The 27,344-nt window shown below is 43.3% G+C and overlaps 1 long non-coding RNA gene across 1 annotated transcript in view; it reads right to left on the bottom strand.

Moving 5' to 3' along the window:
• LOC141509189 (uncharacterized) overlaps nt 1-26,792 on the bottom strand; it is a 43,341-nt gene extending 16,549 nt beyond the window's left edge. The window contains exons 1-2 of the long non-coding RNA XR_012474599.1: nt 25,423-26,792; nt 17,569-17,813 (exon numbers count right to left, since the gene is read on the bottom strand). This is a non-coding gene — a long non-coding RNA (uncharacterized LOC141509189). The remainder of the gene's footprint in view (nt 1-17,568; nt 17,814-25,422) is intronic.
• Between the last annotated feature and the right edge of the window lie 552 nt (nt 26,793-27,344).

Here is a 27,344-nt window from a genome sequence, read left to right as displayed (position 1 = left end):
TATGGCCTCAAAAAGGAGATAGGAGAAGGTACATAAACAGATTCTTTGCAAAAGTTGGGGGGGAGAGGGCAGCTAGGTGGTACAGTGAATAGAGTGCCAGCCCCTGGAGTCAGGAGGACCTGAGTTCAAATCTAAATTAAGACACAATAATTACTTAGCTGTGTGACTGTGGGCAAGTCATTTCACCCCATTGCCTTGCAAAACTAAAAAAAAGTGTGGGGGGGGAGATAAGGTGGTGCTCTTGAAAGGAAAGCTCTATATAATGGCAAACTTGTGTGATAGGTTGGTTAGTTTTGTGAAACTGTTTTCTTTTCTTTTAAATTATCTGTTATGAGGAATGGCTCCCTGGGAGGGGAAGGGGAAAAGGAAATGGGAAATGTAGTTGATATAAAAATGAAAGAAATCAATATTCATTAATTTTTAAATGCAAAAAAATGAAAGTAGAAGGAAGAAAAAAATCATGGGTCTACTCCAAAACAATATACCAGATGCTAGGAATGCAAAGACAAAAACTAAAGTTAGTCCTTTCTCTCCAAGAGCTTACTTTCTCCTGTTCCAGCTTCCTTGCAGGATAAGTGTAGATGGCACACTGATCTGGGGTCCCAGTTAGGATCCAAATATTTTTCCCTAGTGGCAGTTGAATAGTGTACTAAACCTATAGTCAGAAAGACTCAACTTCCTAAGTTCAAATCTGATCTCAGACACTTTCTAGCTGTGTGACTCAGGCAGGTTATTTAATTCTCTTTGTCTCAGTTTTCTCATCTGTAAAATGACTTGGAAAAGGAAATGGAAAATCATTGCAGTATCACTGCCAAGAAAATTGGGGTCATGAAGAATCAGACATGACCAAAAAATTAATAAACAATTCTCCCTGCCTTTCAATACTCACAGGGGTTTTGGGACAGGTGAACCAAAAGGCAAAGAGTTATTTATTCTGAAACTCTTCCTGTTCAGGTTCTCAGAGGAACCTAACTTAACCAACTCCCTGATTCAGCCAGTTAATCAAGTTTCAAGGAGCTTAAAAAAATTCAATTATCTAAGTCATCTGTACACTAAGATGGGAGTTCACTGTAAAATGAAATAACTTTCAGGTAATTATGCTGTTCATAAAGAATAATGATGGTTATCTATTGTGTAATAGAGAGACAGCAGTCTCAGAGATAGTTAAGACGTGTTTGTGTCCTCCCTATGACATATGCTGACTGTGTGACCCTGAAGAAGTCATTTAACTTAAAGACTCAGACAACTCATTAAGTGGCAAAGTAGATGTTGGCCTGCATTGACAGAGGCAGTTTCCTCATGGGGAACTTCCTAATGTCAGTAAAAACTATCACAAGTTAGGTTAACAATATAGTAGGAAGTCACCCCAGCACTTATGGTTTACAATGAGCCTGTGAAATAGACTCTTAAATATGATGAGCCCCATTTTATCTTCCTCTCTTTTTTTCTTTTGGCAAGGCAATGGGATTAAGTGACTTGCTCAAGGTCACACAGTTAGGTAATTATAAAGTGTTGAGGTCACATTTGAACTCAGTCCTTCTGACTCCAGGGCCAGTGTTCTATTCACTGTGCCACCTAGCTGCCCCCATGGGTGCCATTTTAGCACTAAAACAGCAGGTCTCAAAGAGCAGCCCAGGAGTCAAGGGTTCCTTGCATCCAGATCCTGGCTTTTGCAGCTGACTTGGCTTGTCTTTGACTGCCTTGAGATTCAAGTTTCTTCAGCTAATAAAATGGGGGGGGGTAGCTAAAGGCAACTAGATAGAGGGGGCTTGGATCTTAAGTTAGGAAGAGCTGAGTTCAAATCCTATCTTCAGACACTTACTAGCTGTGTGAATGGGCAAGTCACTTAACCTGTGTTTGCCTCAGTTTTCTCATGTATAAATTGGGAATCATAATTACACCTTCTTTACAGGGATGTTGTGAAGATCAAATGAGACTACATTTGTAAAGTAGCTTACGGACCGTTAAGTTCTACGTAAAAGAGCAATTGTTACCATCAGACCAGGGGTTCTTAGCCTTTTTAGGGGCCAGAGACCCCTTTGACTACCTGGAGAAACTGCATATTCCTCATAAAAATGTGTGTGGGCTTTTTAAAATTCTTAATAGAGGGGTGGCTAGGTGGCACAGTGGATAAAGCACAGGCCCTGGAGTCAGGAGTACCTGAGTTCAAAATCAGCCTCAGACACTTAATAATTACCTAGCTGTGTGGCCTTGGGCAAGCCACTTAACCCCACTGCCTTGCAAAAAAAAATTCTTAATAGAAAGATGCTAAGTTTCAGTTTGAGATTACAGAAATCAAAGCTAATGTTTTTTTCCAAATAAGTTCATAGTCCATGGCCCTCCAATCAAGAATCCAAGAACCTCCAGATCCAAGGCTCCTTCTGGCTCCATATCTGGGATCCTGACATCTTGTTGTCTCTCCTAAAAGTAGTTTGGGCTTCTGGTTTCAAAGGAAAAGCTGGAGCATGGGGTGGAAAATGTAGAGAGAAACATGTTGGTTTGATGCAAGAGAAACTTTGCAATGATAACAGATGTCTCAAATGAACTGGGTTGACCATTGGCCCCTCAACACAGGAAGTCTGAATGTCAGCTGGTTAGCATGCAGATGAGGAGGTTCCCTGCTTATGGATGGATGCTTCTCCAAGGCAGATGCTAGAATCCCTAAGTACTTCATTTTCCTAAGTGAAGAGGCAGTCCAACATGGCGGAAAGAGAAGAGACCTTAGAGAGAGTTCAATCCACCTTTTGATACATACTGGCTATGTCATCCTGGGCAAGCCACTTACACTCCATGCCCCCAGTCTAAATGAAAATACTCTTGGGAGGGGGCTTGGGGAAACCTTGTAAAATCAAGGAATTTCAGCACCCCATCTCCAACACCCCAATAACGTAGTTTTCAAAGTTGCTGAATCATGGTAGAGTGAACATTCCATAAAGAAAGATGGATAGACATATGAGAACAAATAATATTGGGAGGTAAGAGGATGACAAAGACCCAGTGTCTAGAGAAGAAAATTCTTTTTTCTCTTATTGCAATCTATGGGACTTTCTTTACTTGATGTAAAAGTGAAAGAGAGACAGATGGAAAGACAAAGAAACAGAGTCAGAGAGACAGACATAGACAAAGAAACAGAGTCAGAGAGACAGACATAGACAAAGAGAGACAGAGAGATGATAAAGTGATAGAAATAGATGCATAAAGACAGAGACACAGAAAAACAGAGATTGAAACTAAGAGATAGAGAGAAATAGAGAGTCAGAGACAGAGACATAGTGAAAAACAAAGAGAGATGTAAACTTTGTGTGAGGGTGGTACAGAAGTCAGAAGAACAAGTTTTCCCCAAATCTACCCCACTCCACAAGAGATCTCCTTCCACAGGGAGTGGGACAAAGAGACTTAGAGCTGTCTAGTCTTTCCAGAAGCCCTTCTTTCCCTTGGGAGAGCAGCCACCATGCTCAAGATCCCCCAATGCCCAGATGCTAAACAATGCTCCCTTCTCTTCCCCTCACTCCCTTTTCTCCTCCTCCACCCCCTCAACCTCTACTTTCAAAGGGAAAAGAACATAGTCAGACATCCCTTGAAGTAGTTTTCTGAGGGTTTTTATTTCCAGGGGGTTAAAAAGAAGATCTCCTGGTGATGGGCTTTAGCCCCAACAACTAGCCACCTCTAAGCAACCAGGTCTAGGAATAAATCCCTCAATTTTGCCAAGACCTCGGAAGAACAAAAGTAAATCTTTCATCTCATCTTTCCCACCCCAGCTGTCAAATTGAATCTGACCCCTCTTTCCTTCCTCTCTTTCTTTCCTTCCTTCCTTTCTAGAAATTTATTCTTCCTCCTGCTCCAACCCTGAAGGAAGGCTTTCTCAGGAAAAAGAGAGAGAGAGACAGACAGACAGACAAAGACATAGATGAACAGTAACAGAGACAGACAGAAAAAGAGACAGAGAGATGAGAGAAATAGAGACACAGAGACAGACAGAGACAAGAGAGATAGAGACAGAAACAGAGACATAGAGAAAGATACAGAGCCAGAGCCAGAGAAAGAGAAGGAGAGAAAGAGAGAGGCTTTTACCTGTACTTCAGCTGAGGTCCTTGGCTGGGAGCTGGGAGCAGAGGCAGTCAGCCCCCACCCGTCTGACCTGTCGGACTCATTCACCTGCCTCTGGGACTGGCAAAGCTGCCAAGTAGAGTGCCAGCACTGGCCCGCCTGCCGCCCTGCCTGCGGGGAGGTGCAGCTACACCAAGCCAGACAACAAAAGACACCTGCCTACTCAGTGCTCAGGTGGACCCACCCTCCAGGCAGCCCCCACACCTGCCAGCCCTGACCAATGAGGCACAGACATCTTTCCTATGAGTCACTTGGTTTCAAAAATGAAAGCTGACAAAGGAGGAAAGAGGAAAAACCAGGGGAGGGGGGAGGATATCAGATTAAGAGCTACAAAGGACCAAGAATGGGGATAACAATTTATCTAACACCTTAATTTTATAGAGGAGGAAACTGAGGCCCAGAAAAGGGAAGTGAGTTGGCTAAAGTCAATGACAAAACCAAACTTGAACCCAGGTCCTCTTTTCAACAACCTTCCCTCCTACTCTCCACCACCTGAGAGTTTAGGGATGTTCAGGAAAGATCAGAGAAGGTCATGGGAACCTTAGGCCTCTATTAAATGCAGAGGGACTTGGAAAAGAGGATGCCCTAGCTTTGAATCCTGCCTCAGATTCTCAGCTCTGAGCCTTAGTTCTTCTGAGGGAGTTGGACTAGATGACCTAAATCCCTTTCCTGCTTTAAATCTAGAAATCTATGATCTCTTTTGGTATTTAAATTAAATTACATTTCACTGGAATCCATGAACCAGATGAAAAAACAACATCCTACCTTTTCGTAGAAAAGTGGGGGCTACATGAACAGAATGGTATATACACTATCAGTTGTGCTCACCATATTCATTGGAATTGCTGAACTTTGTATGTAAAATAAAGCTAGATGGCCTTGGAGGTCCCTTCCAGCTTTAGTTTTCTGATGCTCAAAGGCATTCCATCTCTCCAGGTCTCAGTTTCTTCATCTATTAAAAGTGGGGAGATTGGACTAAATGTCCTTGGAGGTTCTTCTCCATGTCTATGATCAGGGAATCAGCATAGGTTGTCCTTGAGCCCTAGAGCACCCTTCTGCCTCACCTCATCCCTTTAAGGCCCTTCCCCCAGGTAGCAGTGCTGCCCTTCCCCCAAGCAGCTTTATGCAGACTCTGGCTGTATTTTGTAGTTACTATCTGGGCAGATAGTATTTCTCCACAGGGGAATAAGGTCTTTGAAGGCCAGGCCTCAGTCATTTTGTCTTTGTATCCCTAGCACCTGCCCATATTCAGGTACTAGCCAGGCAAACACTTTTTTGATGGCATCTGATTTAATCGATTCAGGGCTCTCTGCAGGGCTCTCCAGATCTGCTCCTAGGAGTCTAAAGAGAGAGGAGGCCACAGCACCAGGGAGCCAGAGAACGAACAGGGTCAAATTCCAGAGCTGTCAGCTGGTCTCTCCCTGTGGGTGGCTATTTAGGGAAGGGACTTCATCCCTGAAGCAGACAGACTGGCTGTCACTGACAGAGGAATCCAGGAAAGAGGCAGCCCAAGGCCAAAGCCCCATACAGGTAGACAAGCTGTGGGAGTGGCTCAATGGGGGAAAGAGGCCAGTGGGGGCTGCTCCCGGTTCCTGGCACCTACTGATGAATGACCAAAGGGTCACCAGGCAGGACTGTGCCCCTCTCTTGGGCACATCCCCACCCCCTCCATCTCCCATCATCAAGGATCACTGACTAAGCAGGACACTTTGTTCTCAATCTGAATTATGGCCCTGGGCTCTGGCTTGCACAGCTGATGGGGTGGCTGGTGCTATATCTTACAGCATTACCCAGCTGTTTCCCTGCCATCCCAGGGCTGAGAAGTCCCAGCCATTTGATTTTTCTCCTTTTCCTTTGCATTCTCCAGCCTCAGATTCCCAGAGACCTGGAAGTTTCTGGGGCATGTTAGCATCTACTACAATTATAGATTATCCAGAAAGTACATCAAGCTGGGTACTGAACCTCCAAAACTCCCATGCCAGAATTGGTTGGGAGAGGAAATATGGATCTCCTAGTTGTGTGTGTCAGTATATGCCTTAGATTCAACCTACTCAATACGAACAAGACCAAGGGTGCATTAAACACATTAAATTTCATGAGGGAGGGAACCCATGAGACAGAGGGAGGAAAAAAATACCTCCCTTCTTTCTATAGAGAGGTGGGGACTACAGGGGTGGAGTGCTGCATACACTTAGATATATTCACTTTGTTGATTGGTATTGCTGAACTGGGGGCAGGGAAAACACAAGACAAAGAGAAGAATAATACTTCCCTTTTTTCTTCAGAAATGTGGGGCGGGGCTACAGTATGGAATACTGCATACACTTAGACTTATTCACTTTGTTGATTGATATTGCTGAACTGATTTTCTTTGTTAGAGGGGAGGGTTCACTGAGGGTATGGTGGTAGTGGTGATATTTGTCCTTTGTTCTTCAAAGAGACCATGACAACAGGGAGGCGATGCCATGACAAGCAAGTGAATTAGATTAGAGTGAGGGGGTGCTGGGCTAAGTCACCAGCTTCACTTTCTCCTCCAGAGCCACCCGGGTCCAAGTTACCAGATATGAGTCAGGTCAGCTGGAAATAGCCCCGAATGTGAGACAATCACAGTTAAGTGACTTGCCCCAATAGCTAGTCAGTGTCAAGTTTCTGAGGCTAATATTTTTCGAACTCAGGTCTTCCTGATTCCAGGCCTGGGAGGTATGGAGATGTTAAAAGAACATCAATAAACTTATTAATTAAAAAGTTCTATAAAAAGGAATTTCCTGGAGGCCCCTACAAATCAGGACAATTAAGTCACAAGAGAAGGGCAAATGGTTATGAACTGCCCTAATAACTGAGGGGTTTCACAGTCAGCAAAGGTCTCTTCATCCAAGATCAGAAATCATCACGCACACAGGATGAGGAAGAGAAAACAAGGCACAGTCTGTTCCAATCAGACCTCAAAATGATACCCAGCTTGGAAGAGTTTGATCTCAGGGTTCTCAGGCCCAACAGAGGTGGGCAGTTCAGCCTTTAGTTCTTGGGCCTTATCGAGTAAGTCTCAAACACCATGATTCAGGCTTTCATCTCCACCTTTAGCACAATGGCATAGTCTTCATTTGGAGATCTCAAAGCCTGCTTCAAGCTGGTGCAGAACACTGGATCACCCTTGGAGGCTCTGCTCCAGCCCCCCAGGAGAGGAGCCCTTTCTTAGAGGTCCCTGATGGACAAGGGTGGGTCATGACTGGGCCTCAGTGAACCCAGTGACTCAGTTTGGAGACTCGTTCTTTCAGTCAAAGCCCTTAATTAGAAAACCATTTAGGACCCTCCTCTCCAGTCACCAAAGTACATTTCTCAAGTGTTACCTTGACCCAAATGTTTCCTCAGACTATCTTCCATTCAGAGACTAAAACTAGTTAATATTTGGGGAAGATGGCCCACTTTCAGACAGCCGACATGGTGTGATGAATGGACAGAGGACTGGGGACTGGGGTCACAAACCCTGGCTTCCAACTCTGCCCCTGCCCCACAGATGGGTGATCTCTTTGAGAGGCAGCTCGGAGACTTTTTAACTCAGTTACTGACTGGCTGCCAAGTCAGAGTACTTTGACATTTCAGGAAGCAGTTAGAGAGATGTAACAAAAGCTTTCAATTTTTAAAAATCAAAAAAAGTTGTTTTCTACTGTTAAGCAGTTCTAAAATAGGTTAAACTGAGTCTAATGACTTCTTTCTGTAGTTTCTCTTTAAAAAGTTCCTTTCATAAAAAGGAAAAAAACACCCTTTCCTCCCCTACTCCCAGTATTGGAGAGGTGGGGGACTATGGGGTATACTGTCAGACTCAGTTAAGGTAGTGATTCATTTGGCTGAACTATTTTTCCCCCTCTTCTGCTTCCTGAGTAGGGCAAGGAAGGAGGAATATATTCAGGAATGAAGGTGATATAAAAACAAGAGAGGAATAAATATCTTAAATTTAGAAAGAAAAAAAAATCTCTTTCGTTAATGTACATGGTCATTTGATAAACCATTGGAAATAGTCAGAGGTAAGGAGTGAACAGCTGTCTAAATCCCATGAAAAGCCCAGAACGTGAGAGCTGGAAAGACCTCAGCTGCCATGAAGACCCATCCTATGTATGAAAAGAACCCCGACTCTTGACATATGGGACAAGTGGTTGGATAAGTGGGGGTTGACTATTTCAGAACTAAAGTGGGGAAAGGACTGTAACACTACAGATTTATAGACAGAAAGGAAGTAAAGCACCATTCAGGGCAACCCCTTCATTTTACAGCCAGGGAAACTGAGGCCCAGAGAAGGGCAATGAGAGAAGGGAAGGGATTAGAACAAGCAGGACTAGCCTCAGGTCCCATCACACTGAATAGAAGGACAATCTCAGTCCAGGGCTTAGAGGTCATAGGATTTCAGTCCAAATTAGAAGATATATAGAGCAGTTCTCTTATTTTACAGGGGAGGAAATGGAGGCCTGGAGTAGGGAGTAACTTTTGCCATGAAATTTGTCTTGTTGCCCACAGATACTTAGGCTTCCCTCCCAAACTGTCTTTTTCAGATTTTTATTTATTCACTTTATTCTTATATCACACACACACACACACACACACACACACACACACACACACACACCCCACATCTCCCATTAGAATATAGGCTCCTTTTTTTTTTTAGTTTTTTTGCCAGGCAAATGGGGTTAAGTGGCTTGCCCAAGGCCACACAGCTAGGTAATTATTAAGTGTCTGAGGCTAGATTTGAACTCAGGTACTCCTGACTCCAGGGTGGGTGCTCTATCCACTGTACTACCTAGTCACCCCATATAGGCTCCTTTTGAGCATAGATTTCATTCTCTACACTTGATTTCCCCAAACCTACCATTCAGATGAATACATGCTCACTAAGAGCATTTGAACCCAGGCCCTAAGATTCCAAAGCCAAAACTTCTTCCACAGCCTCACAGTCAAAGTAATTATGATCAAGGGGTAGCTAGGTACAATGGATAGAACACCAGTCCCAAAATCAGGAGGACCTGAGTTCAAATCTGACCTCAGACACTTGAAACTTAGCTGTGTGACCCTGGGCAAATCATTTAACCCCATTGCCTCACCCCCCCCCCCCAAAGTAATTATCGTCAGAGAAGTTCATCCTAAGGAAGGAAAAAACAAATCTCCCTGCACAAGAAATCATGAGGGAAATGTCCAGTCTCTCACAGACGATTGTCTTGGCTACAAGGTAGCCAAGTCTCAGACACAGCAGAGGCTAACAAGTCTGATTCTGGGCTCACTGCCTGTTGGGGTGACACTTAGGTCCTAGAGGGAGAATGGGAACTGAGAGGAGCTATAGAGGCCCCGGATGAAAGTTCTGGGTTTTCCCAGAGAACAACCAGATAGTTCCCCAGTGGATAGATAGACCTCTCTGCTCTCCTGACAGGTTAAATCTGGGCTGTCTGTAATGGAGTGAAGGAAGGGGAAACAAATAGGCAGATTGACAGGGAGAGGAAGAGGGAGAAGTCCATGGGGGGAGAAGAAAGAGACAGAGACAGAGAGGCACCGACAGAGACACACAGAGAGAGACAAAGACATAAAGAGAAAGACAGACACAGAGAGGCAAGTAAAGAGAGGATAAGAGAGTGGTAGAAGGAGATAGCAGCAGCCAAGGCAGAGAGGTAGAGACAAATCCACTTAGAAAATTGAGACACCAGTAGACAGATACAGAGAGGAGGAGGAGATGAGAAAAAGAGAGACAGAGATAGTAACAGAGACAAAGGAGATAGAGAAAGGGAGACAGGAAAAAGAAACAGAGGGAGGGAGGAGAAGGCAGAAAGACAAGAGACAGAGACAGATAAAGGAGAGACAGGGAGACAGACTAACAGGCAGAAAAGACACAACCAGAGAAAGATCGCTTCCTGAACTTTTCTATGCAAGGAGACGCTGTTGCCAACAGACTGGTAGTACAAAAGGGAGTTTTGAAGCAGAGCCAATCTGGAACCAGATGGGACACCATTTAATGAGCATTCTAAGGCCAGTTAAGAGACAAAGAAAAAGAGACAGTGACAGAGAGAGAGAGAGAGAGAGAGAGAGAGAGAGAGAGAGAGAGAGAGAGAGAGAGACAGGGCACTTGTGCCATGTGAGTTTATGTCTATATAGAACCAACTGTCCCTTTAGCCAGTCCCCAGAAGCTGAGTGAGCTCTTCTCTTTCTCCAGTCCAACAAGTGATGGCACAAATTATTTCCCAGTCTCCCCAGGCACTTCCTGTCTCAGGCCAGACTCAATCTCTCCACTGGGCTCTGGACAGACCCTGCAGATTGGGTTACTAGGATCCAAACCCAGGGTTCCATGAAGAATCAAGGACACCAACAAGTTTCCTTTAACCTTTCTCTGGATTCTGGGTTCAAGCCTTGTGGCTCAGAGAATTAATGGTAGTGAGGAAGCAGAGAGGAGGAAAGGAGATGAATTCACCCAAGATCCCATGGGGAGAGGGTGACTGAGCAGGGCTGAAACTCAGGGCCTCTATCTCTAAATCTTAATGTTTCTTCCACAACAAACAGTTCCTGGATGCAATTAGTCAATAAAAATGATCTGAGACAGCCTAGACCTGCACACCCACTTCTCTGCTATACACCCAGGCCTGCTGGTGATCCTTACACAAAATATTCCATTTCTCTAAGGTGGACATTTTCCTGCCTGGAATGTCTGTCTTCTTTGTGTTCTAGTTTCCTTCAGTCCCAACTAAAGCCCCAAAGTCCAATTTCTCAGGTGGCTAGGTGGCGCAGTGGATAGAGCACCGGCCTTGGAGTCAGGAGTACCTGGGTTCAAATCCGACCTCAGACACTTAATAATTACCTAGCCTTGTGGCCTTGGGCAAGCCACTTAACCCCATTGCCTTGAAAAATCTAAAAAAAAAAAAGTCCAATTTCTCCATTCTATGTCTTTTTTGAAAACAACTGTCAGCATGCTGTCTCCCCATTAGACTACAAGCTCCTTGAGGAGATTCTTTTGCCTTTCTTTTCATCTCCCCCACCACTTATCGCAATTACTGGTGAATGGCAGGCAATTCATTAAATCCTTCTTGGCTAATTGATTGCATTTGTCCAGAAATAATGGACATGCCACATACCTTTCTCCCTTGATTCTTTAAACTTCTCCTAAAGATTAGGTCCTCAGAACAGTGCGGAGAATGAAATTGAAAATCAGACAAAGGAAATGGAGAGGTTTGATCTCAATGGGGGAACACAGTGCAGTGGTTATAGCAGTGGGTCTGGAGCCAAAAAGATTTAGCTTTGAATCTTGCCTGAGGCACTTCCTAACCAGTGTCACCTTGGACAAGTCATTTAACCTGTCTGCCTCAGTTTCATCAGATATAAAATAAGGATAATAATGACACCTCCCAGAGTGGTCACAAACCTTCAAGTGTTCTCTAAATGGGAACTATCATTTCTGTCTTCAAGTGTTTGAGGATCTGACACCCAAAGAGGGCTTAGCCTTTCTGTGCTTCTAGCACAGAATCAGGAGCAATGGGGAGAAATTGCAAAAAAGACAAAATTTTGGCTTAAGGAGGAATCAAACTTCTTGAAAATCAGTACCGTCTATTGACAGGGCAAGGGTTCTTGGGGTAATGGCATCTCTTTGTTTGGCTAATCAGTCTGTGGCTGGATCCCACTGGGGGAGGTTTAGAGGAGATTCTTGGCCTCTGAGCTGTAGGCCGTGGCTGAGGTTGGAGCCAGACACAGAGGCTACACTCCCTCCCTGCATCACTCCATCAGAGTGGAATGGGGAGAGGTCTAGACCTTAACAAGGGGAGGGAGAAGGGGAGGGGAGAGAGAGAGAGAGAGAGAGAGAGAGAGAGAGAGAGAGAGAGAGAGAGAGAGATAAAAAAGAGGTGGAAAGTATACAGGAAGGAAGAAAGGGAGAGAGAGAGGGAAAGAGGGAAAGAAAGAGGGAGGGGGAAGAAGAGAAAGGCAGAGGAGGAAGGTGAGAAGGAAAGGAGGGAAAAAAAGAAGAAAGAAAGAAGAGAGTACGGAAGGAAGGGAGAGAGGAAGGGAAGGAAAGAGGGAGGAGGGAGAAGAGAGGGGAGAGCTGGGAGGGAAAGAGAGAGAGATGGAAAGAGGGAAAAAACAGATGAAAACAGAGAGACTGAAAGAGACAGAAGAGAGAGAGAGAGAAAGAGACAAAGAGGCAGAGACAGAGACACTGACAAGACTGCACAGGCTATGAAGTAGAGCTTCTCTATAGCTTCTCTCCTCATAGTCCTGCATGGCTCTCACCCACTCTATAGGGCTGAGTCACCCTGGCTCTGAGGTCTCTTAGTAGATGACAGCACTTATCAGTATCTGTCTTGAGGCCCAGCCCTGAAAGTCCCCAAAAAGGACTAGCCAGGACAGGTATAGAATCCCAAAGAACAATCTGTCCATCAGACCAAGGCTAACATCCTGATTGAGGGGGGAAGGGATGAAGACAGAAAACCCAGATGTCTCCAGGATTGGAGACTGCCTCCAGGCCTTGGCGCCTCCTCCAAAGAATCCCAAGAACCCACATGAAGACTAAAATAGGCACCCAGGAGCTGGGAGGTATAAGCAGCTAGACTTGTCTACACTGTTATCCTCACCAAAGTTGCCAATCCAGGTTATCCCTGCCCTAGAAAACGGAGGCATCCTTGCACAACAGCAGAGAGGACCAGGATAAATCACAGGATCCACAGGATCATAGACTGAGGACTGGAGACCATCCAGCCTAGCCTGCTCATGTTAGGAAAGATGCTTCCAAATCTAGTCCTCTTTCCACTGGATCTGCCCACAAGAGTCTCTGAGAATGGACAGAGAAGGGGCAATTGAGCCTTAATGAAACTTTGAGCTTTTGTTTTTAGGGATGTACAACTCCAAAATACTTAAGAGATTTGAGAGTCACTGTATGATTATTCCCTGAAAATGGTGACTCAGTAATAATAAGATATATATATATATATATTTATATTTTATTGGATGTAAATTAAATGGATGGCCTGGAGGCATCTTAAAATCAACAGTTCTGAAATAGGGCTCTTGATCTTTTCTCCCAAACCCAAACCATTTCCAAGACCAGCAGGGTGGTTCAGTGAACAGAGCATAGGGCACAGAGTTAGAAAGGCCTGAGTTCAAATCCAGCCTCAGACACATACTAGCTTGTGATTCTGGGGAAGTCACTTAAAACAATAAAACAATTTCCCCAACCACAAAATGAGGACAATAATAGAACTTATCTTGAAGGATCCTTGTAAGGATCAAATGAAATAATAATGGTAAAGTGACTGACAATAGTAAGCACCATATAAATGTTAAAAAAAATCTGGCTTTAAATATTTAGTCACTATGTGGCCCTGGACAGGTCACTTAACCCTCTGTTTGTCTCAGTTTCCTCAACTGTAAAATGGGGTTAAACAAAAGTATCTTCCTCTCAGAACTGTGATTAAATGAGTGAATATTTGTAAAGCTCTTGGTACACTGTAGTCACCATAAAGGACCGCTAGGTGGTGCCATAGAATACTTCTAGAGTCAGGAAGCTTTATCCTCCAGAGTTCAAATCCAGCCTCAGACACATACTAGTTGTTTAACCTTTGGCAAGTCACTCCATCCACCCTGTATGCCTTAGTTTCCTCATCTGTGAAGCTAACCAGAAAAGAAAATGGTAAAACACTCCAGAATTTCAGCCCCCCAAAACCCCAAGCAAGGTCATGGCAAGTCAGATGCAACTGAAATGACCAAACAACAACAGCAAACAAGAAAGACACTGAGAATACTTATTCTCATCCCTTCTTAAATTCTTTACAACTCTAATCCATCTTCCACATAGTTACCAAGGTGACATTCCTACACAGTGCATCCCCTGCTCACTAGGGCTCCCTATTACCTCTAGGATCAAGACTAATTTTTCCATTTGGCATTTAAAATGCTTCCATCTCGTCTTTTTTTGAAAATCCTTAGGTTCCATTAATGATCACCTCTTCCACAAGGCCTTTTCAGATTCCCCAGATATAATTTCCTCCCAAATTACTTTCTGTAGGACACCGTGCCCTCTCCTCTCTCCTCCCTCTCTCTCTCTCTCTCTCTCTCTCTCTCTCTCTCTCTCTCTCTCTCTCTCTCTGTCTCTCTCTGTCTCTCTCTCTCTCTCTCACTCTCACTCTCACTCTCAATAGAACATAGGAACCATTTCCTTAACTGTATACTCAGCACTATGCCTGTGTCATCTAAAATAGTCTAGACTAATAAAACTCATTTAATAAATGCTCATTAGTCGACTAATACCATGCTTTAAAGAATTTAAATTGTCTTCCATATAACTATCTCTTTGATACTCACAATAGTTTTGGAGGTAGGTATTATCCTCATTCTACAGATGAAACTGAGGTGGAGAAAGGTTAGATCACTTGTTTGAAGTTATCAGCAACTTTCTTTTTTTTTTTTAGATTTATTTTTTTTTGCAAGGCAAATGGGGTTAAGTGGCTTGCCCAAGGCCACATGGAGGTAATTATTAAGTGTCTGAGACCGGATTTGAACCCAGGTACTCCTGACTCCAGGGCTGGTGCTTTATCCACTATACCACCTAGCCACCCCAATCAGCAATTTTCAAGTGTCCCAAGTTCAGTACTCAGTACTCAGTACCCACACCCTGCTCTCACTAACCAAACCCTTCTTTGAAGACCAAAATACTTGACCATGAAATCTGTACCTGCTGCCTTCCCATGCAATCTGGTCTCAGCCCTCACCACTCTACTGAAATTGCATTTTCTAACATTCTCAGTGATCTGGTTGATATGATCCCCACACCCTATCATTCCCTTCCAGTCCAATCTCTAGATCCCTTTGCTCAATTACATAAACTCTCCTTCTGCAGCTTCCCCAATAATACATTTTTCTTCTTCCCTTCTCCAACCATTCCTTCTCTGTCATCTTTGTGGCTTTTCTTGCTCCACAGGTGGAGAAAGGAGCAACTCCAAGACCCTTCTCTTGGGTCTTTCACCTTTCTCCATTCTCCCTTTCCCAAAGATGTCTTCTGTGGCTGTTCCATTGGTCCCATTGATTCTTCAAGGCAGTTAGATCACACAGTGGACAAGAGAGTAATCCCACCTTGTATTCTCACTAACTGTAATTCTGGGAAAATCACTTGACTTTTTTGTTTGTCTCAGTTTCCTTAACTGTAAAATGATATCAGCACCTATCTCTCAGGATTAATGAGAGGATGCCAATGTCTGGGTTTCGTATAATTATACAGATTGGTTACACGTTAGGTAATAGGGTCTGAGTTCAATAAGATTATTTTGGCAATTTTGGGAGAGGGGGATGGACTAGAGAAAGAAAAGCTGGGCCACCACTCGGGAAGCTACTGCAATCATTCAAGGTGATAAGATTGATGCTCCTTTTCCTATTAATCCTGCCAGAGATGGGGATCATAATCCCAGGAAAGTTATTTAAGGACACGGACAGAACCACATCAAAGCCTTTTGAAGTCAGTCATTAATCTCTCACCCGAGTTATCAATTAAACCTAAAGCCAAGCCTTCCAGAGCAAAGACCCAGAACAGGCTGAAACCACACCAGCTTATTCTCCATGCAGGAGGAAGGAACCCAGGTCTGTATTAGCTAAAAATGGAGGCAGAAAGAGGTCAAATTACTTCTCCAGGGTCACACAGCTGGTTAGTGCTTGGCTCTGGATTTTAATTCAGGTCTTCCTGATTCTAGAACCAGTGATCTATACAATGTGCCACCTGGTTGCCTAATAATAATTTGCCAACAAATTATTGCCAGGAGAAGCCCTTAGGGTTGAACAGTGAAAAATTATTTCTAATGAGCATGTCATATGAGATTTAAAAGGGTCCAGGAGGCAGTATGGTTTAGAGGAAAGAATACTACATCATGAATCCACCTGAGTTCAAGCCTGTTACCTGCTATCATTATGACCCTGGATAAATCCCTTCCCCTCTCTGGGTCTGTAAAATGAGGGGAATGGACTAGACAGCTTCTGAGGTCCCTTCCTGGCCTAAAACTAAAATCTGGAAAAACAAATGGTTTTCTTAAATCCTACCTCTAAAATTTAGCCTCCTTATATCTCCAGGAAAGATATTTAATCCCTGGGAGTCTCATTTTTCTCATTTCTAAAATGGAGATACAAGGAGCTATAGAAGTCCCTCCACCCTCACTGGCTCAAAAGAAATCTGTATTAAGCAGTTGGTAATCTCAATATGCTATGGAAATACCAGATATTATTATCATGTTCTCATTTTTTTCAACCTCTTATTATTCATATTATTAGAAACAGCTAGGAGGCGAGGTAGATAAAAGTTCTCTCCCTGGAATCAGGAAGACATGAATTCAAATCCTCCTTAGCCACTTACTGGCTCTGTGACCCTGGGCAAATCACTTAACCCCTCTCTGCCTCAGTTTCCTCATCTGAAAAATAGAGATTCATAATAACCACCTACATTGCAAGGGTGTTTAGGATTTATCAATCCTGGTTGGTATCATTATTGTTTACAGTAATATCTTTTACTGTACTTAGGAGGACCTAGACCCAAATTCTAGCTCTGACACTTTCTACTCATACTACCTTGGGCAACCCTCATTCTAGGATTGGGGACAAGGGCAGCCAAAGGGTATGAGGCTAAAGCCAAGAAAGTCTACAGACTCTGAGTTCTCAGATATTTCAGTTACTCTGTACCTCAGTTTCCTCATCTAATAACGTCTGAGGTCTCCTCTCTAAAACAATGATTTTTGATCCTGTCACCTCCCTGGATCTCAATTTCCTCACCCATTAAAAAAGTCATCTAGTGATGACTGAGGTCTTTCCCCACACTAAAACAATAATTTTATGATCCTATCACCAACCTGGGTCTCAGTTTCCTTATCCATAAAAAAGATACAGATTGGGATGGTCTCAAAAGGGACTGATCCATAATCCCATGACCTCTTGGGGTCTCTAATTATTGCTTTGTGAAAGAAGAGGGTGAAACTTGGGGACCTAAAAGTCCTTTCTAGCCCTAATTCTATAAATTCATGATTGAAAATATGAATTAAATCATTGATAGATTTAAAATATTCAAACAATATTACTTGAGTCATTTGTTTTCCAACTCTATTTAAAAATGGGACTCCTAGGGGTGGCTAGGTGGCACAGTGGATAAAGTACCGGCCCTGGAGTCAGGAGTACTTGGGTTCAAATCTGGTCTCAGACACTTAATAATTACCAAGCTGTGTGGCCTTGGGCAAGCCACTTAACCCCATTTGCCTTGCAAAATCTAAAAAAAAAAATGGGACTCCTTCCCTTTTTAGTCCAATCCTTGTCCCTAAATGAATTCTAAGCCCTAGGGCTCAAGGGATTGGGTCCTTTCAATACTTCTGAAAACCAGAGATGAAAGTTTCATTTTCCAGTTAGATGAGATGGTCATGGTAAATAAGGGAACTCAGACAATCCACTTCCTACCCTCCTGGCTTAGTTACTTACACTTACCTTCTGCAAGAGACTGGTGATTAGCAGAAGGTGGAAACTGAGTCATGAAGGGCGGCCAGTCAGGCTGAGAGTCGGACATCTCTCCTATGAATGCCCAAGTAAAGTTGAGCTCCTCTGGGTTAGCAGTTAGCCCCTTCTCTCTGGTGCCCACTAGATTTGAGTTCATTCCCATCTCTCCACTCCCAACCGGAAGGCATCATTCTTTTCTCTGCCAGGGACTGGAAGGTGATGTTCTCTCTGGAAACCTAATAGGGAAAATGAATGGTTAAAAACCCAGAAGATGAGAAAGGAGGAGGAGAAAAGGGAAAGGGAGTTCTTTTAGTGGAGAAGGGGAGAAGAGAATCAGGGACATCACACTAGCCCCACAAACTCAGTTGCAATATCTGGAACCTCAAGAAGGTTAGAGAATTTGCTTGATTTCTGTCCTTTTGTCTGGCCTCCCTTATCCCCAGTCCTATCAGGTTAGTCAGGACCTGATGCTGAAGCTATATATAATCCCCTTCCTGAGACTAGAATTTGATACAGAATAAATAAACAGAACCCCAAAACAATAAGCATCAAAGCCTCCAAAAAAGTCAATTGAAAAGATCACAAAAGGAAAATTACTCAGAGTAACTGAAAATCCAAAAATGGTCCCTATTCCCTCATCTTGGCAAAAGTAATGGAATGGGGGAACTACTGAGGCAGAATGCTCAATCATCTGATATTGTCTTCTTATTGGGTGTTTAGACTTAATCATTTCTCTTTGTTATGACAGCAGGCCAAGCTTTGTCATATTTCCAGATATGATCTTGATACAATGCTTATCCTTAAAGAGATCTGATCAAATGCTTATTCCCTTCCCCAATTCTGAAAGCTAAATGTGGCAGGAAGAAGTGAGGGGCAGGGGCAGGGCAGAGAGGTGGAAGATACTATGAGAATCCAGATTCCAAACTTTCCTATTCTTTGAGACCTCTTTAGCTGACTTTTGTTAAGATTTCTTTAAGCCTGGGGATGATTCTTCAGATGCCTCCCTCCTCTTATCCTTAAGTATCCCTGATCCATTTGAATGCCAACTCCTTCAGGACAAGAAGCTGTTTTCCATTGTACCTTCAGCCATGATGCTCAGAACACAGTGGGAGATTAATAAATGCTTATTAGGTTTGATGGAATTGAAATCACAATAAATATAGGAAGCAAGGTTTATAAAGTGTTTAAGCCTCAGATAGATAATCCTGGGAGGTAGGTGTCATTATCTGCATATCCCAGATGAGGAAACTGAGGCTCAAAGAGATTAATTCAGTTAACAATTACTAAGAACGTACTAAGACAGGTATTATGTTAAGGGGTAGGAATACAAAAAAAAGAGGCAAAAGACGATTCCTACCCCCAAAGAGTTTACAATCTAATAGGGGAGACAATATGAAAAGAAATCTATACATCCAAAGCAAGTTCAAGGATAAGTAGATTTATCTTGGGAACAAAAACCAACAATCTTTCCTCCAGAGTTATTAGGAGCATAATAAATCAATCAACACTGTTTAAGAACCTACTGTGTATCAATTGTTATTCAATCTGTTGTGTCTGAGTCTTCATGACCCCATTTGGGTTTGGGGGGGGGGGTTGGCAGAAATACTTGAGTGGTTCGCCATCTCCTTCTCCAGTTCATTTTACAAATGAGGATGCTAAAATTAATAAAACAGGGTGAAGTGAGTTGCCCAAGGTCACACAGCTAGAAGGTGAGGCCAGATTTGAATTCCCAAAGATGAATCTCCTGATTTTATCCACTAAACCACCTAGCTACCACTGTGTAATATATGTATTGTGTGTGTGTGTGTGTGTGTGTGTGTGTGTGTGTGTGTGTGTGTGTGAGAGAGAGAGAGAGAGAGAGAGAGAGAGAGAGAGAGAGAGAGAAACTACTCCACAAATACCACATCAGAAATTTAAGAGTAGGTTAAGACATCATTTTTGAGACCAGATTCTCATCCAAGCCATCTGGTCTGAGATCAGACCTATCATCAGAGCCCAAACTAGGAATTCTTTCACACGGGGCAAAACAATTGTTGAGGGAAAGGTACTTCATTTTCCAAAGAGTCTTGGCTTCATGCCCTTGTGGGGATCATAGGGAAAGGTAGCATGGCGAGGGCACCCCAGAAGGGGATCCAGGCAAGGGAAAAGGAAAACCAGGCAGGAACTATGAAGGTTGTGAATTGTGATAAGGAGGAAGTTTTCCCCTAAGGAAGAATTGTGCTCCTAGATGCTGGCAACCCAATACAAAAGTCCCAGTGTACTACCCTTATTATGGTTCATCTATTCTGACCCAAATATAACAGATTATACCTACCCCTGAAGCAAACCACAACCAAAGAGACATTTAGTTGGACTAATCTGTGACCTAGGCTAAAGAGATAAAGTCTGTTCCTGGCATTGTCTAAATATCACCTTCTAAAAGACCATGTCACATGGCCAGTCTTGAGCCTCACTTTCCCCAAATGAAAAATGGTGAGAGCTCCCTCCCTCTTCTTTACTTCATAGGAATGTTATGGGACTAAATCAGGCCTTCTGTCTGCGGTGTTAGAAATTCCAGGCATCCTTTTTATTCTCTTGGCCTGGGGCCTGTTTGCCTCAAATTTGGGGTGAAGTCATCTACTAAGAGCCTAACAGAAAAAACATCAAAACGACCCAGTCCATCCTGGGATATATCCGTTATCTACTCTCCTCCCTACTTCAAAAAATTCTCTCCGCCCTTGCATCCTTCCCTCTGGTCTAAGAGTAAGATAAATCTCCTTTCTCTTCCAAGGGCTCCATCTGGCCCTTGAAATGTGGGTATCATGTTTCCAAGGCTATGGTCCTTGCTCTCTGCTTTTCTCAGAAGGTAGCAGCCAGACGGCTAGACCTGGAGCCACAGAACAGTAGCTCTTTGGAGGTCAAACTAGTCTTATACCATCTTTGCAGATGAGGAAACTGAGACGCAGGGAAGTGAATGCAAAGTCACTGAAAAAATAAGTGGTAAGAACCTATGATTTCTAATTCCAAATCCAACACATTTTCCAAGCCCCTCCTTCCTTTGGTAAAACTGAGACCTGATGAATTTATAATCAGTAGTAAATGGCAGAGATCAAATTGGAAATCCCAGGCCTATGAGGCTAAATTATTGTTTGCATGTCTAATCATCTACTATCACCACCACTTCCTCAGGCAGTGAATAGAAAAGATTAAAAAGAAACACATCTAACAGAATGCCTTCTGTAGGGGGTAGGGGGAGGGAAGCAAGAATGGGGGAGATTGTAAAACTCAAAATAAATAAAATCTTTCTTAAAAAGAAACACATCCAATATTAAAAACAAAAGATATGCAAAAACATTCTGAGAGGGGGCTGCTAGGTGGTGTAGTGGACAGAGCACTGGCCCTGGAGTCAGGAGTACCTGAGATCAAATCAGGTCTCAGACACTTAATAATTACCTAGCTGTGTGACCTTGGGCAAGCCACTTAACACCATTTGCCTTGCAAAAAATCCTAAAAAAAATTCTGAGAAAATATATAATGATGAGAAACTAGACTGGGTCTTGGTAAAGAGCAAAGAAATGAGATCTGCCATTAAAAAAAATGAGTTCAGCTATGAGCCTATGATGATGATGATGTTTGTCTTTCCTTCTCAAAGAAGACCGTGCCACCAGGGAGGTGATATCATGACAAGCACATGACTTGGATTTGAGTTGTGCTAAGTCACAAGTCTCGCTTTTTCCTCCTGAACCATCTGGGTTCAGTGGTCAAATATGAATTAGGACAAGTGGGGATAGCCCTGGATGTGAGGCAATCAGGGTTAACTGACCTGTCTAGGGTCACATAACTAGTTGAGGATCTAAGGTCAGATTTGAACTCAGGTCCTCCTGACTTCAGGGTCAGTGATATACCCACTGTGTCATCTAGCTGCCTTAAGATCCCATAGCAATGCCTTAAGATGGCATTGTATTTTTTTGACTCTGAGGAACAATCAGTTAATAAACTCTGATTAAGAAATTACTGAGTGCCAAGTTAGAGGCGGTTTGGCAGTGTACATAAGATCCAGCATCATCAGTGTCCAGAAAGACACCAAGTGTTTAAGGGTTGGTTTTGAGTCACAGTGTGACCTGGGTCAAATCATAAATGATTGACCTGGGAAAAGGCCTAGCTCAGGACTTGAGGTCCTGGGTCCAAATCCTGTTTCTACTCTTGTGCCCTCTGGGCCTTCTCTAGCAACCTGTGATGTTGATCTTTCAATGACCCAGGCATGTGGAATTCTCTAGGTGGAAGAACTGATATGATGATACTCATTGGAGCTTCCCTACACTATGAAATTACAGACCTATCTTCCCATCCAACTGGGTCAAGGAGTGAAATAGGTTTTGTAAATAAGAGACAAAAAGGAAAGCCTCTATCTTCCCTGAAACAGCTTGAATTCTATTGGAAAAGCAGGATCCATATGTACAAATTCAAATAAAATATAATAGTAGTAGTAGTAGTAGTAGTAGTAGTAGTAGTAGTAGTAGTAGTAGTAGTAGTAGTTCTCATTTATATGGCACCTCAGCATTTGCAAAACTCAGTCCATATAACCTCACATGAAATAACAAAGTGATTTTAGGGGGCTCTAAAAGTTGGGGGCATCAAGGAGGGTCTTGTGGAGGGGGTGGTATTGGAGTTGACCTTTGAAGGAAGTTAGATATCCTAAGAAGCAGAGATGAGGAAGGAGGGTATTCCAGGCAGGGAGGACAGACTGTGCAAAGACAAGAAAGTGGGAGATAGAGGACTGATCTAGCTATAAGTTAGTGTGGCACCTGAGTATGGTTTTGCATAGTATCCTGTATATGAGAGAGGATTAATAATCAAATATGTATAACCCATACCAGATTACTAGCTGTCATGGGGAGGGAAGGAAGGAGATAGAAAAATATTGAACTCAAAAGCTTGCAAAAAAGATGAATGTTAAAACCCTAACAGCCTATAACTGAAAAAATAAAATAACATTAAAAAAAGAAGGTGGCAGGAAGCTTGTCTCTTTATTGGGGGAAGTAGGGGGCACTACCCCTTTGTCTTAGCAAGCTGCAGCCAAGTCATAGAAATCATAGATATGAAGAAACAGGGGCACAGAGAAGTTAAGTAATTAGCTCAGGGCCACATAGCTAGGAAATGTCTGAGACTGGATTTCACCTTAGGACTTCTGGATCTAGGCTTGATGCCTTTTGTATTGTACCCCAGAAATTATCACAAATCTTGATCCAGGGCAAGGCACACAGTCCCTACCCTTAACATCTTACATTTTAGTTTAAACAAATATTCCCAAGTCTCAAAAAAATATACACAAGGACAACAAATATGGATAAGGAAATAAGGAAAAACCTATATAAAGATCAACTGACATCATTTCTTACACATAAACTAAATTCTATACTTGCCATGTAATTTTTTTCTGTCTTATTTTTAAAATTTATTTATTTTTTCCAATTACAAGTAATGGTAGTTTTCAACAAACATTTTTTTTGCGAGGTTTTGAGTTTTACATTTTTCTCTTTCCCTGCCTCCCCTCCCCCCTCCCCAGTCAGAAAGCAATCTAAAATAAGCCATACATGTACAACCATGTCATGTAATTTAAAAGATCATTGTAAAAACACAGTACTTGGGACCTGAAAAGTTCAAATTTGACCTCAGACTCATACTAGCTATTTGATCCTGGGCAAGTCACTTAACCACCACCTACTTCAGTTTCTTCATCTTTAAAGTAGAGATAATAATAGCACTTATCTTCTAAGAGTTGTTATGAAGCTTATAACACATTTTGCCAACAAAAAGCACTCTATAAATGTTAGCTATGGGGATCATTCTCATAAAGGACTAGATGGAACTTCAGGGATCATCCAGATGCTCAGAAATCCCAAATTTTACCAGAAATAAACTTAGAATTGAAGAGATATGCTCAGGACCTCAAAGCTTATAAAGCAAGGACTGGAAACATTGGCTATATAAGGCCCGCAAAATCACTTGGTCTGGCACAATCACAGGAGGCACTGGAAATTCAATAAATCTAGGAGTTGGTTTTATTTTTATGATTTTGCAAGGCAAATGGGGTTAAGTGGCTTGCCCAAGGCCACACAGCTAGGTAATTATTAAGAGTCTGAGGCCAAATTTGAACTCAGGTACTCCTGACTCCAGGGCCGGTGCTCTATCCACTGTGCCACCTAGTTGCCCCTAAATCTAGGATTTTTTAAGGGGCAGATTAATTAAATGTTTGACCAAATACAGCAGGCTAATTTTTAAGTAGATAATTTTAAATGGTCCTCCAAAGATGTTATAAATATTCAAACGGCCCTTCTCAGAAAAAAGGTTTTTTCCATACCTGTTCTAAAGGCTAGCACTGGAATGAGACCATTAGCTCCTGTCTTGTCTTGACACAATCTGTTTCCCCAGTGCCTAGGGCCTGGCTTCTTCCCAGAGTCCTCCTCATTCTAGGGCATAGTCTTTATTGATCATTGACAATTTATCCTTTCTATTATCTTATTTGTGCAGAGTTGTTTGCATGTTGTCTCCTCCAGGAGACTGGGAGCAACTTGAGGGCAGGGGCTGTGTTTTACCTTTCTCTGTATCTTCAATATTTAGCAGAGTGTCTGACAGACAAGTGGTTAATAAATGATTTATCAAGTGATAAGGAATCATCACTCTTATACTCCACCATGTTTTACATCTGCTTCAGTTTTGACGGTTTACTTCCCAACTCAGAAAACATTTTAGGGGCAATAATTGGGCTATATCTGATGTTGAATAAAGTGTTGATATTTCTCTTAAAAATATAATTCAAGATGAATTCTCTCTCTCTCTCTCTCTCTCTCTCTCTCTCTCTCTCTCTCTTATCTAGATCTGACTTCAAACAGCAAGCAGGAGAACTTTCTTTTGTTTCTGCTCAGAATCATTATTGTCCCTCCTCAGTGAATGTAATGGTCCCCTGCTTCTTATTTTTTAAAATGAATTCCATTTGACAAAAGCAGATTACCCTTTCCCCATTCCCTCCACCTTTGGCACACTTCACAGAGCAGTAGCAGAGAAGGTCACCAATTGCAGCCACCATTCTAATCTAGTAGAAAGATCAGACAGGGCACGATTCTCCCATCGATTGCCTCCTGGCTTCCCAGCAAGGGTCCAGAGTACCCTCTGCCAGGGCACCCAGGGCCAGCCCAGCTTCCCTAAAACCCACAGCCCCCCCCTCCCTTCAGATCCTCCTGCCAAGGACTGGATAAAGATGGCAGAGCTTCCACACTTCCCTATCTAATATTCATCCTGAAGGCAGGAAGAACACTTCTCAGTCACCCACTGGCCCCTCAACAGTCCCATTCTTCTACTTATTACTTGCCACAAAAGACCAAGGGGACAGAAAATTGTGCCATAGAATGAAATTTACAGAGGGTGCTGGGGTTGAGGAAAAGCCCCCACACTGGGTAAAACTAAAAAACAAAACCCAGAAATCCCATCTCCTGAGAGATTGTTCAAAGAACGCCGGGGCTGGGAATTCTTTATAGAGTGCTAAGTCTACACTATCTTCATCGTGGTTTTTAGGGTACAGCCAAAACACTGTATTGGTGTATGTAATTCCTAGAAAAGAAACTCCCTCCACCCTGATCTCCAACTTGGGATCACAGATTTAGAGGGAGAAGGGAACTCTAGGATCATCTAGTTGCATCTCCTCAATTTTACAGCTGGGGAAACTAAGGCCCAGAGAACTGAGTTCCAGGCACAGTCACTAAGTCTTAACTCTTTCTTCTAAGGTCCCAAAGCAGGGATTTTTTTTTACTGTGATATACTGTCTCTGTAATATTAGAATTAGCTGAAATGAAAGCTCAAATGACTTACCTGAAATCATAAAGTGCCCTCTGTCTTCCTCAGTTACCTCAGCTTTAAATGGGAACAATAACCTTCCAGGGTTGCTGTGAGGATCACATCATTAACATAAATTGCTGAGCAAACCTGAAAATGTTACATGAAATCTAACTATTAAGCAATATTACAAAGAGGCTAACTAGGAATAATCTGAGACAGAATTTGAATCCAGGATATAGGATCATAGACTTGAAGCTAGAAGGGAGATTAGAGTTTCCTTCTCATCAAATCCTTTCATTTTATAGATGGGGTCCAGAGGGCTAAAACACAATGTCCATGGTTACAGAGGTAGAAAGGAATAGAGTCCGAATTTGGGAGGTTTGGAAGGGGGTGACTGGTTAAAATGACTTACCTAGGGTCACACAACTCTGAGGCCATATTTGAACCTAGGTCCTACTGACTCCAGGGAGTCTACTCCTTAGAATCACTTGTTCCAAACCCAGCACTTTTCCTACTGAATCATTCATTCTGCCTCAATGCCTGCCTTCAAATTTGGTATCCACTCCCCTTCTTTCTAAATATCCTTCTAAAGTTTGCCTCATTTCCACAAAGACCCTACTCCTGGTCATCGCTAAAGATCTCATCCATGTCACAGACGGAGTTAAGTGTTTTGCCCAAGGCCACACAGCTCTGAAGTCATATTTGAACTCAGATCCTCCTGACTCTAGGACAGGCTGCACCAACTGGCTACTCCTTAGAATCACGTATTCCAAACGCAGCATTTTTCCTGCTATATCATCATTCTGCCTCAATTGCTGACTTCAAGTTTGGTATCCACTCCCCTTCTCTCAAAGTATCCTTCTAAAGTTTACCTCATTTCCACCAAGACCCCACTCCTGGTCGCTGCTAAAGGTTCCATCCATTATACAGATGGAGGTAAGTGACTTACCCAGGGTCACACAGTCGGCACAAGTCTGAGGCAGGAATCCAGTTCTCCCTAATCTGACTCCCTTCAGCCGTGAGGCTTCTGCTAGTTTTTGTACAGGGCTTTCTTCTTGCTCCGATTGAGCCAGGTGGCTTGTACAAAAGGAGTCAGACAGATACAAAGTTTCTAAGTAGCGAAACTGACCAGGAGTCTGATCACAGTTCCTCTGCACCGGATACTTTGTAGTTTCTCCCTTGCACCGGATACTTTGTAGCTTTCTCTCCTGCCCTGGATACTTTGTAGCTTTCTCTCCTGCCCTGGACACTTTGTAGTTTCTCCCTTGCATCGGATACTTTGTAGCTTTCTATCCCGCACTGGATACTTTGTATTTTCTAGCTTGCATTGGATACTTTGTAGCTTTCTCTCCTGAACTGGATACTTTGTAGAGTTTCTCTCTTCCTCTCCCCCCCCCCCCCCCCCAGGCTCATCACCAAGCCCACCCCGAGTCCCTGAGCCTCAGGGCCCAGACTGCAAAGTCTTTTGGTTCCTTCCCCTGAAGATCCACCCCATCTGCCCAGTACTTGGGAGAGGCCTCGACAAGCCCAGGCAAGCCCAGGCACAGCCTCCGAGATGAGGTTTCCTTTCCCATTCCCCAGGCCCAGCTGCTGAGGCGGGGAAGGGAGACCTTTTTTTGCCTGTTGTCTGGAGACCGGGGAAATTCAGACCCCCGCTTTGCCCCGGCCCCAGAGGGAAGGAGTGGCGGCGGGCTGCAGCTCCCTTGGACGCACTAGGAGAAGCAGCAGCAGGGAGGGGGTGGGGGAGGGATGGGGGGGGAGGGCTGAGGCTGGTGGTGAAAGTAGAAGGAGGCAGGGATTCCTCAAGCCTGGGTCACTGGCGCAGGCAGGGAACCCGCAACTCGTTAGTGATTGGAAAAAGCAAAACTGGCGACCGAGAGGAATACTGCAGCAATTACATCACGAAACCACCAGCCCCGAGAACTGGAGGTTCAAACCCAAGCCATTGATCTGGC

Source organism: Macrotis lagotis, chromosome 1 (genome assembly GCF_037893015.1).
Source record: "Macrotis lagotis isolate mMagLag1 chromosome 1, bilby.v1.9.chrom.fasta, whole genome shotgun sequence".
In the NCBI taxonomy this organism is placed as follows: domain Eukaryota; kingdom Metazoa; phylum Chordata; class Mammalia; order Peramelemorphia; family Peramelidae; genus Macrotis; species Macrotis lagotis.
This window is presented reverse-complemented; position numbering and strand designations above follow the sequence as displayed.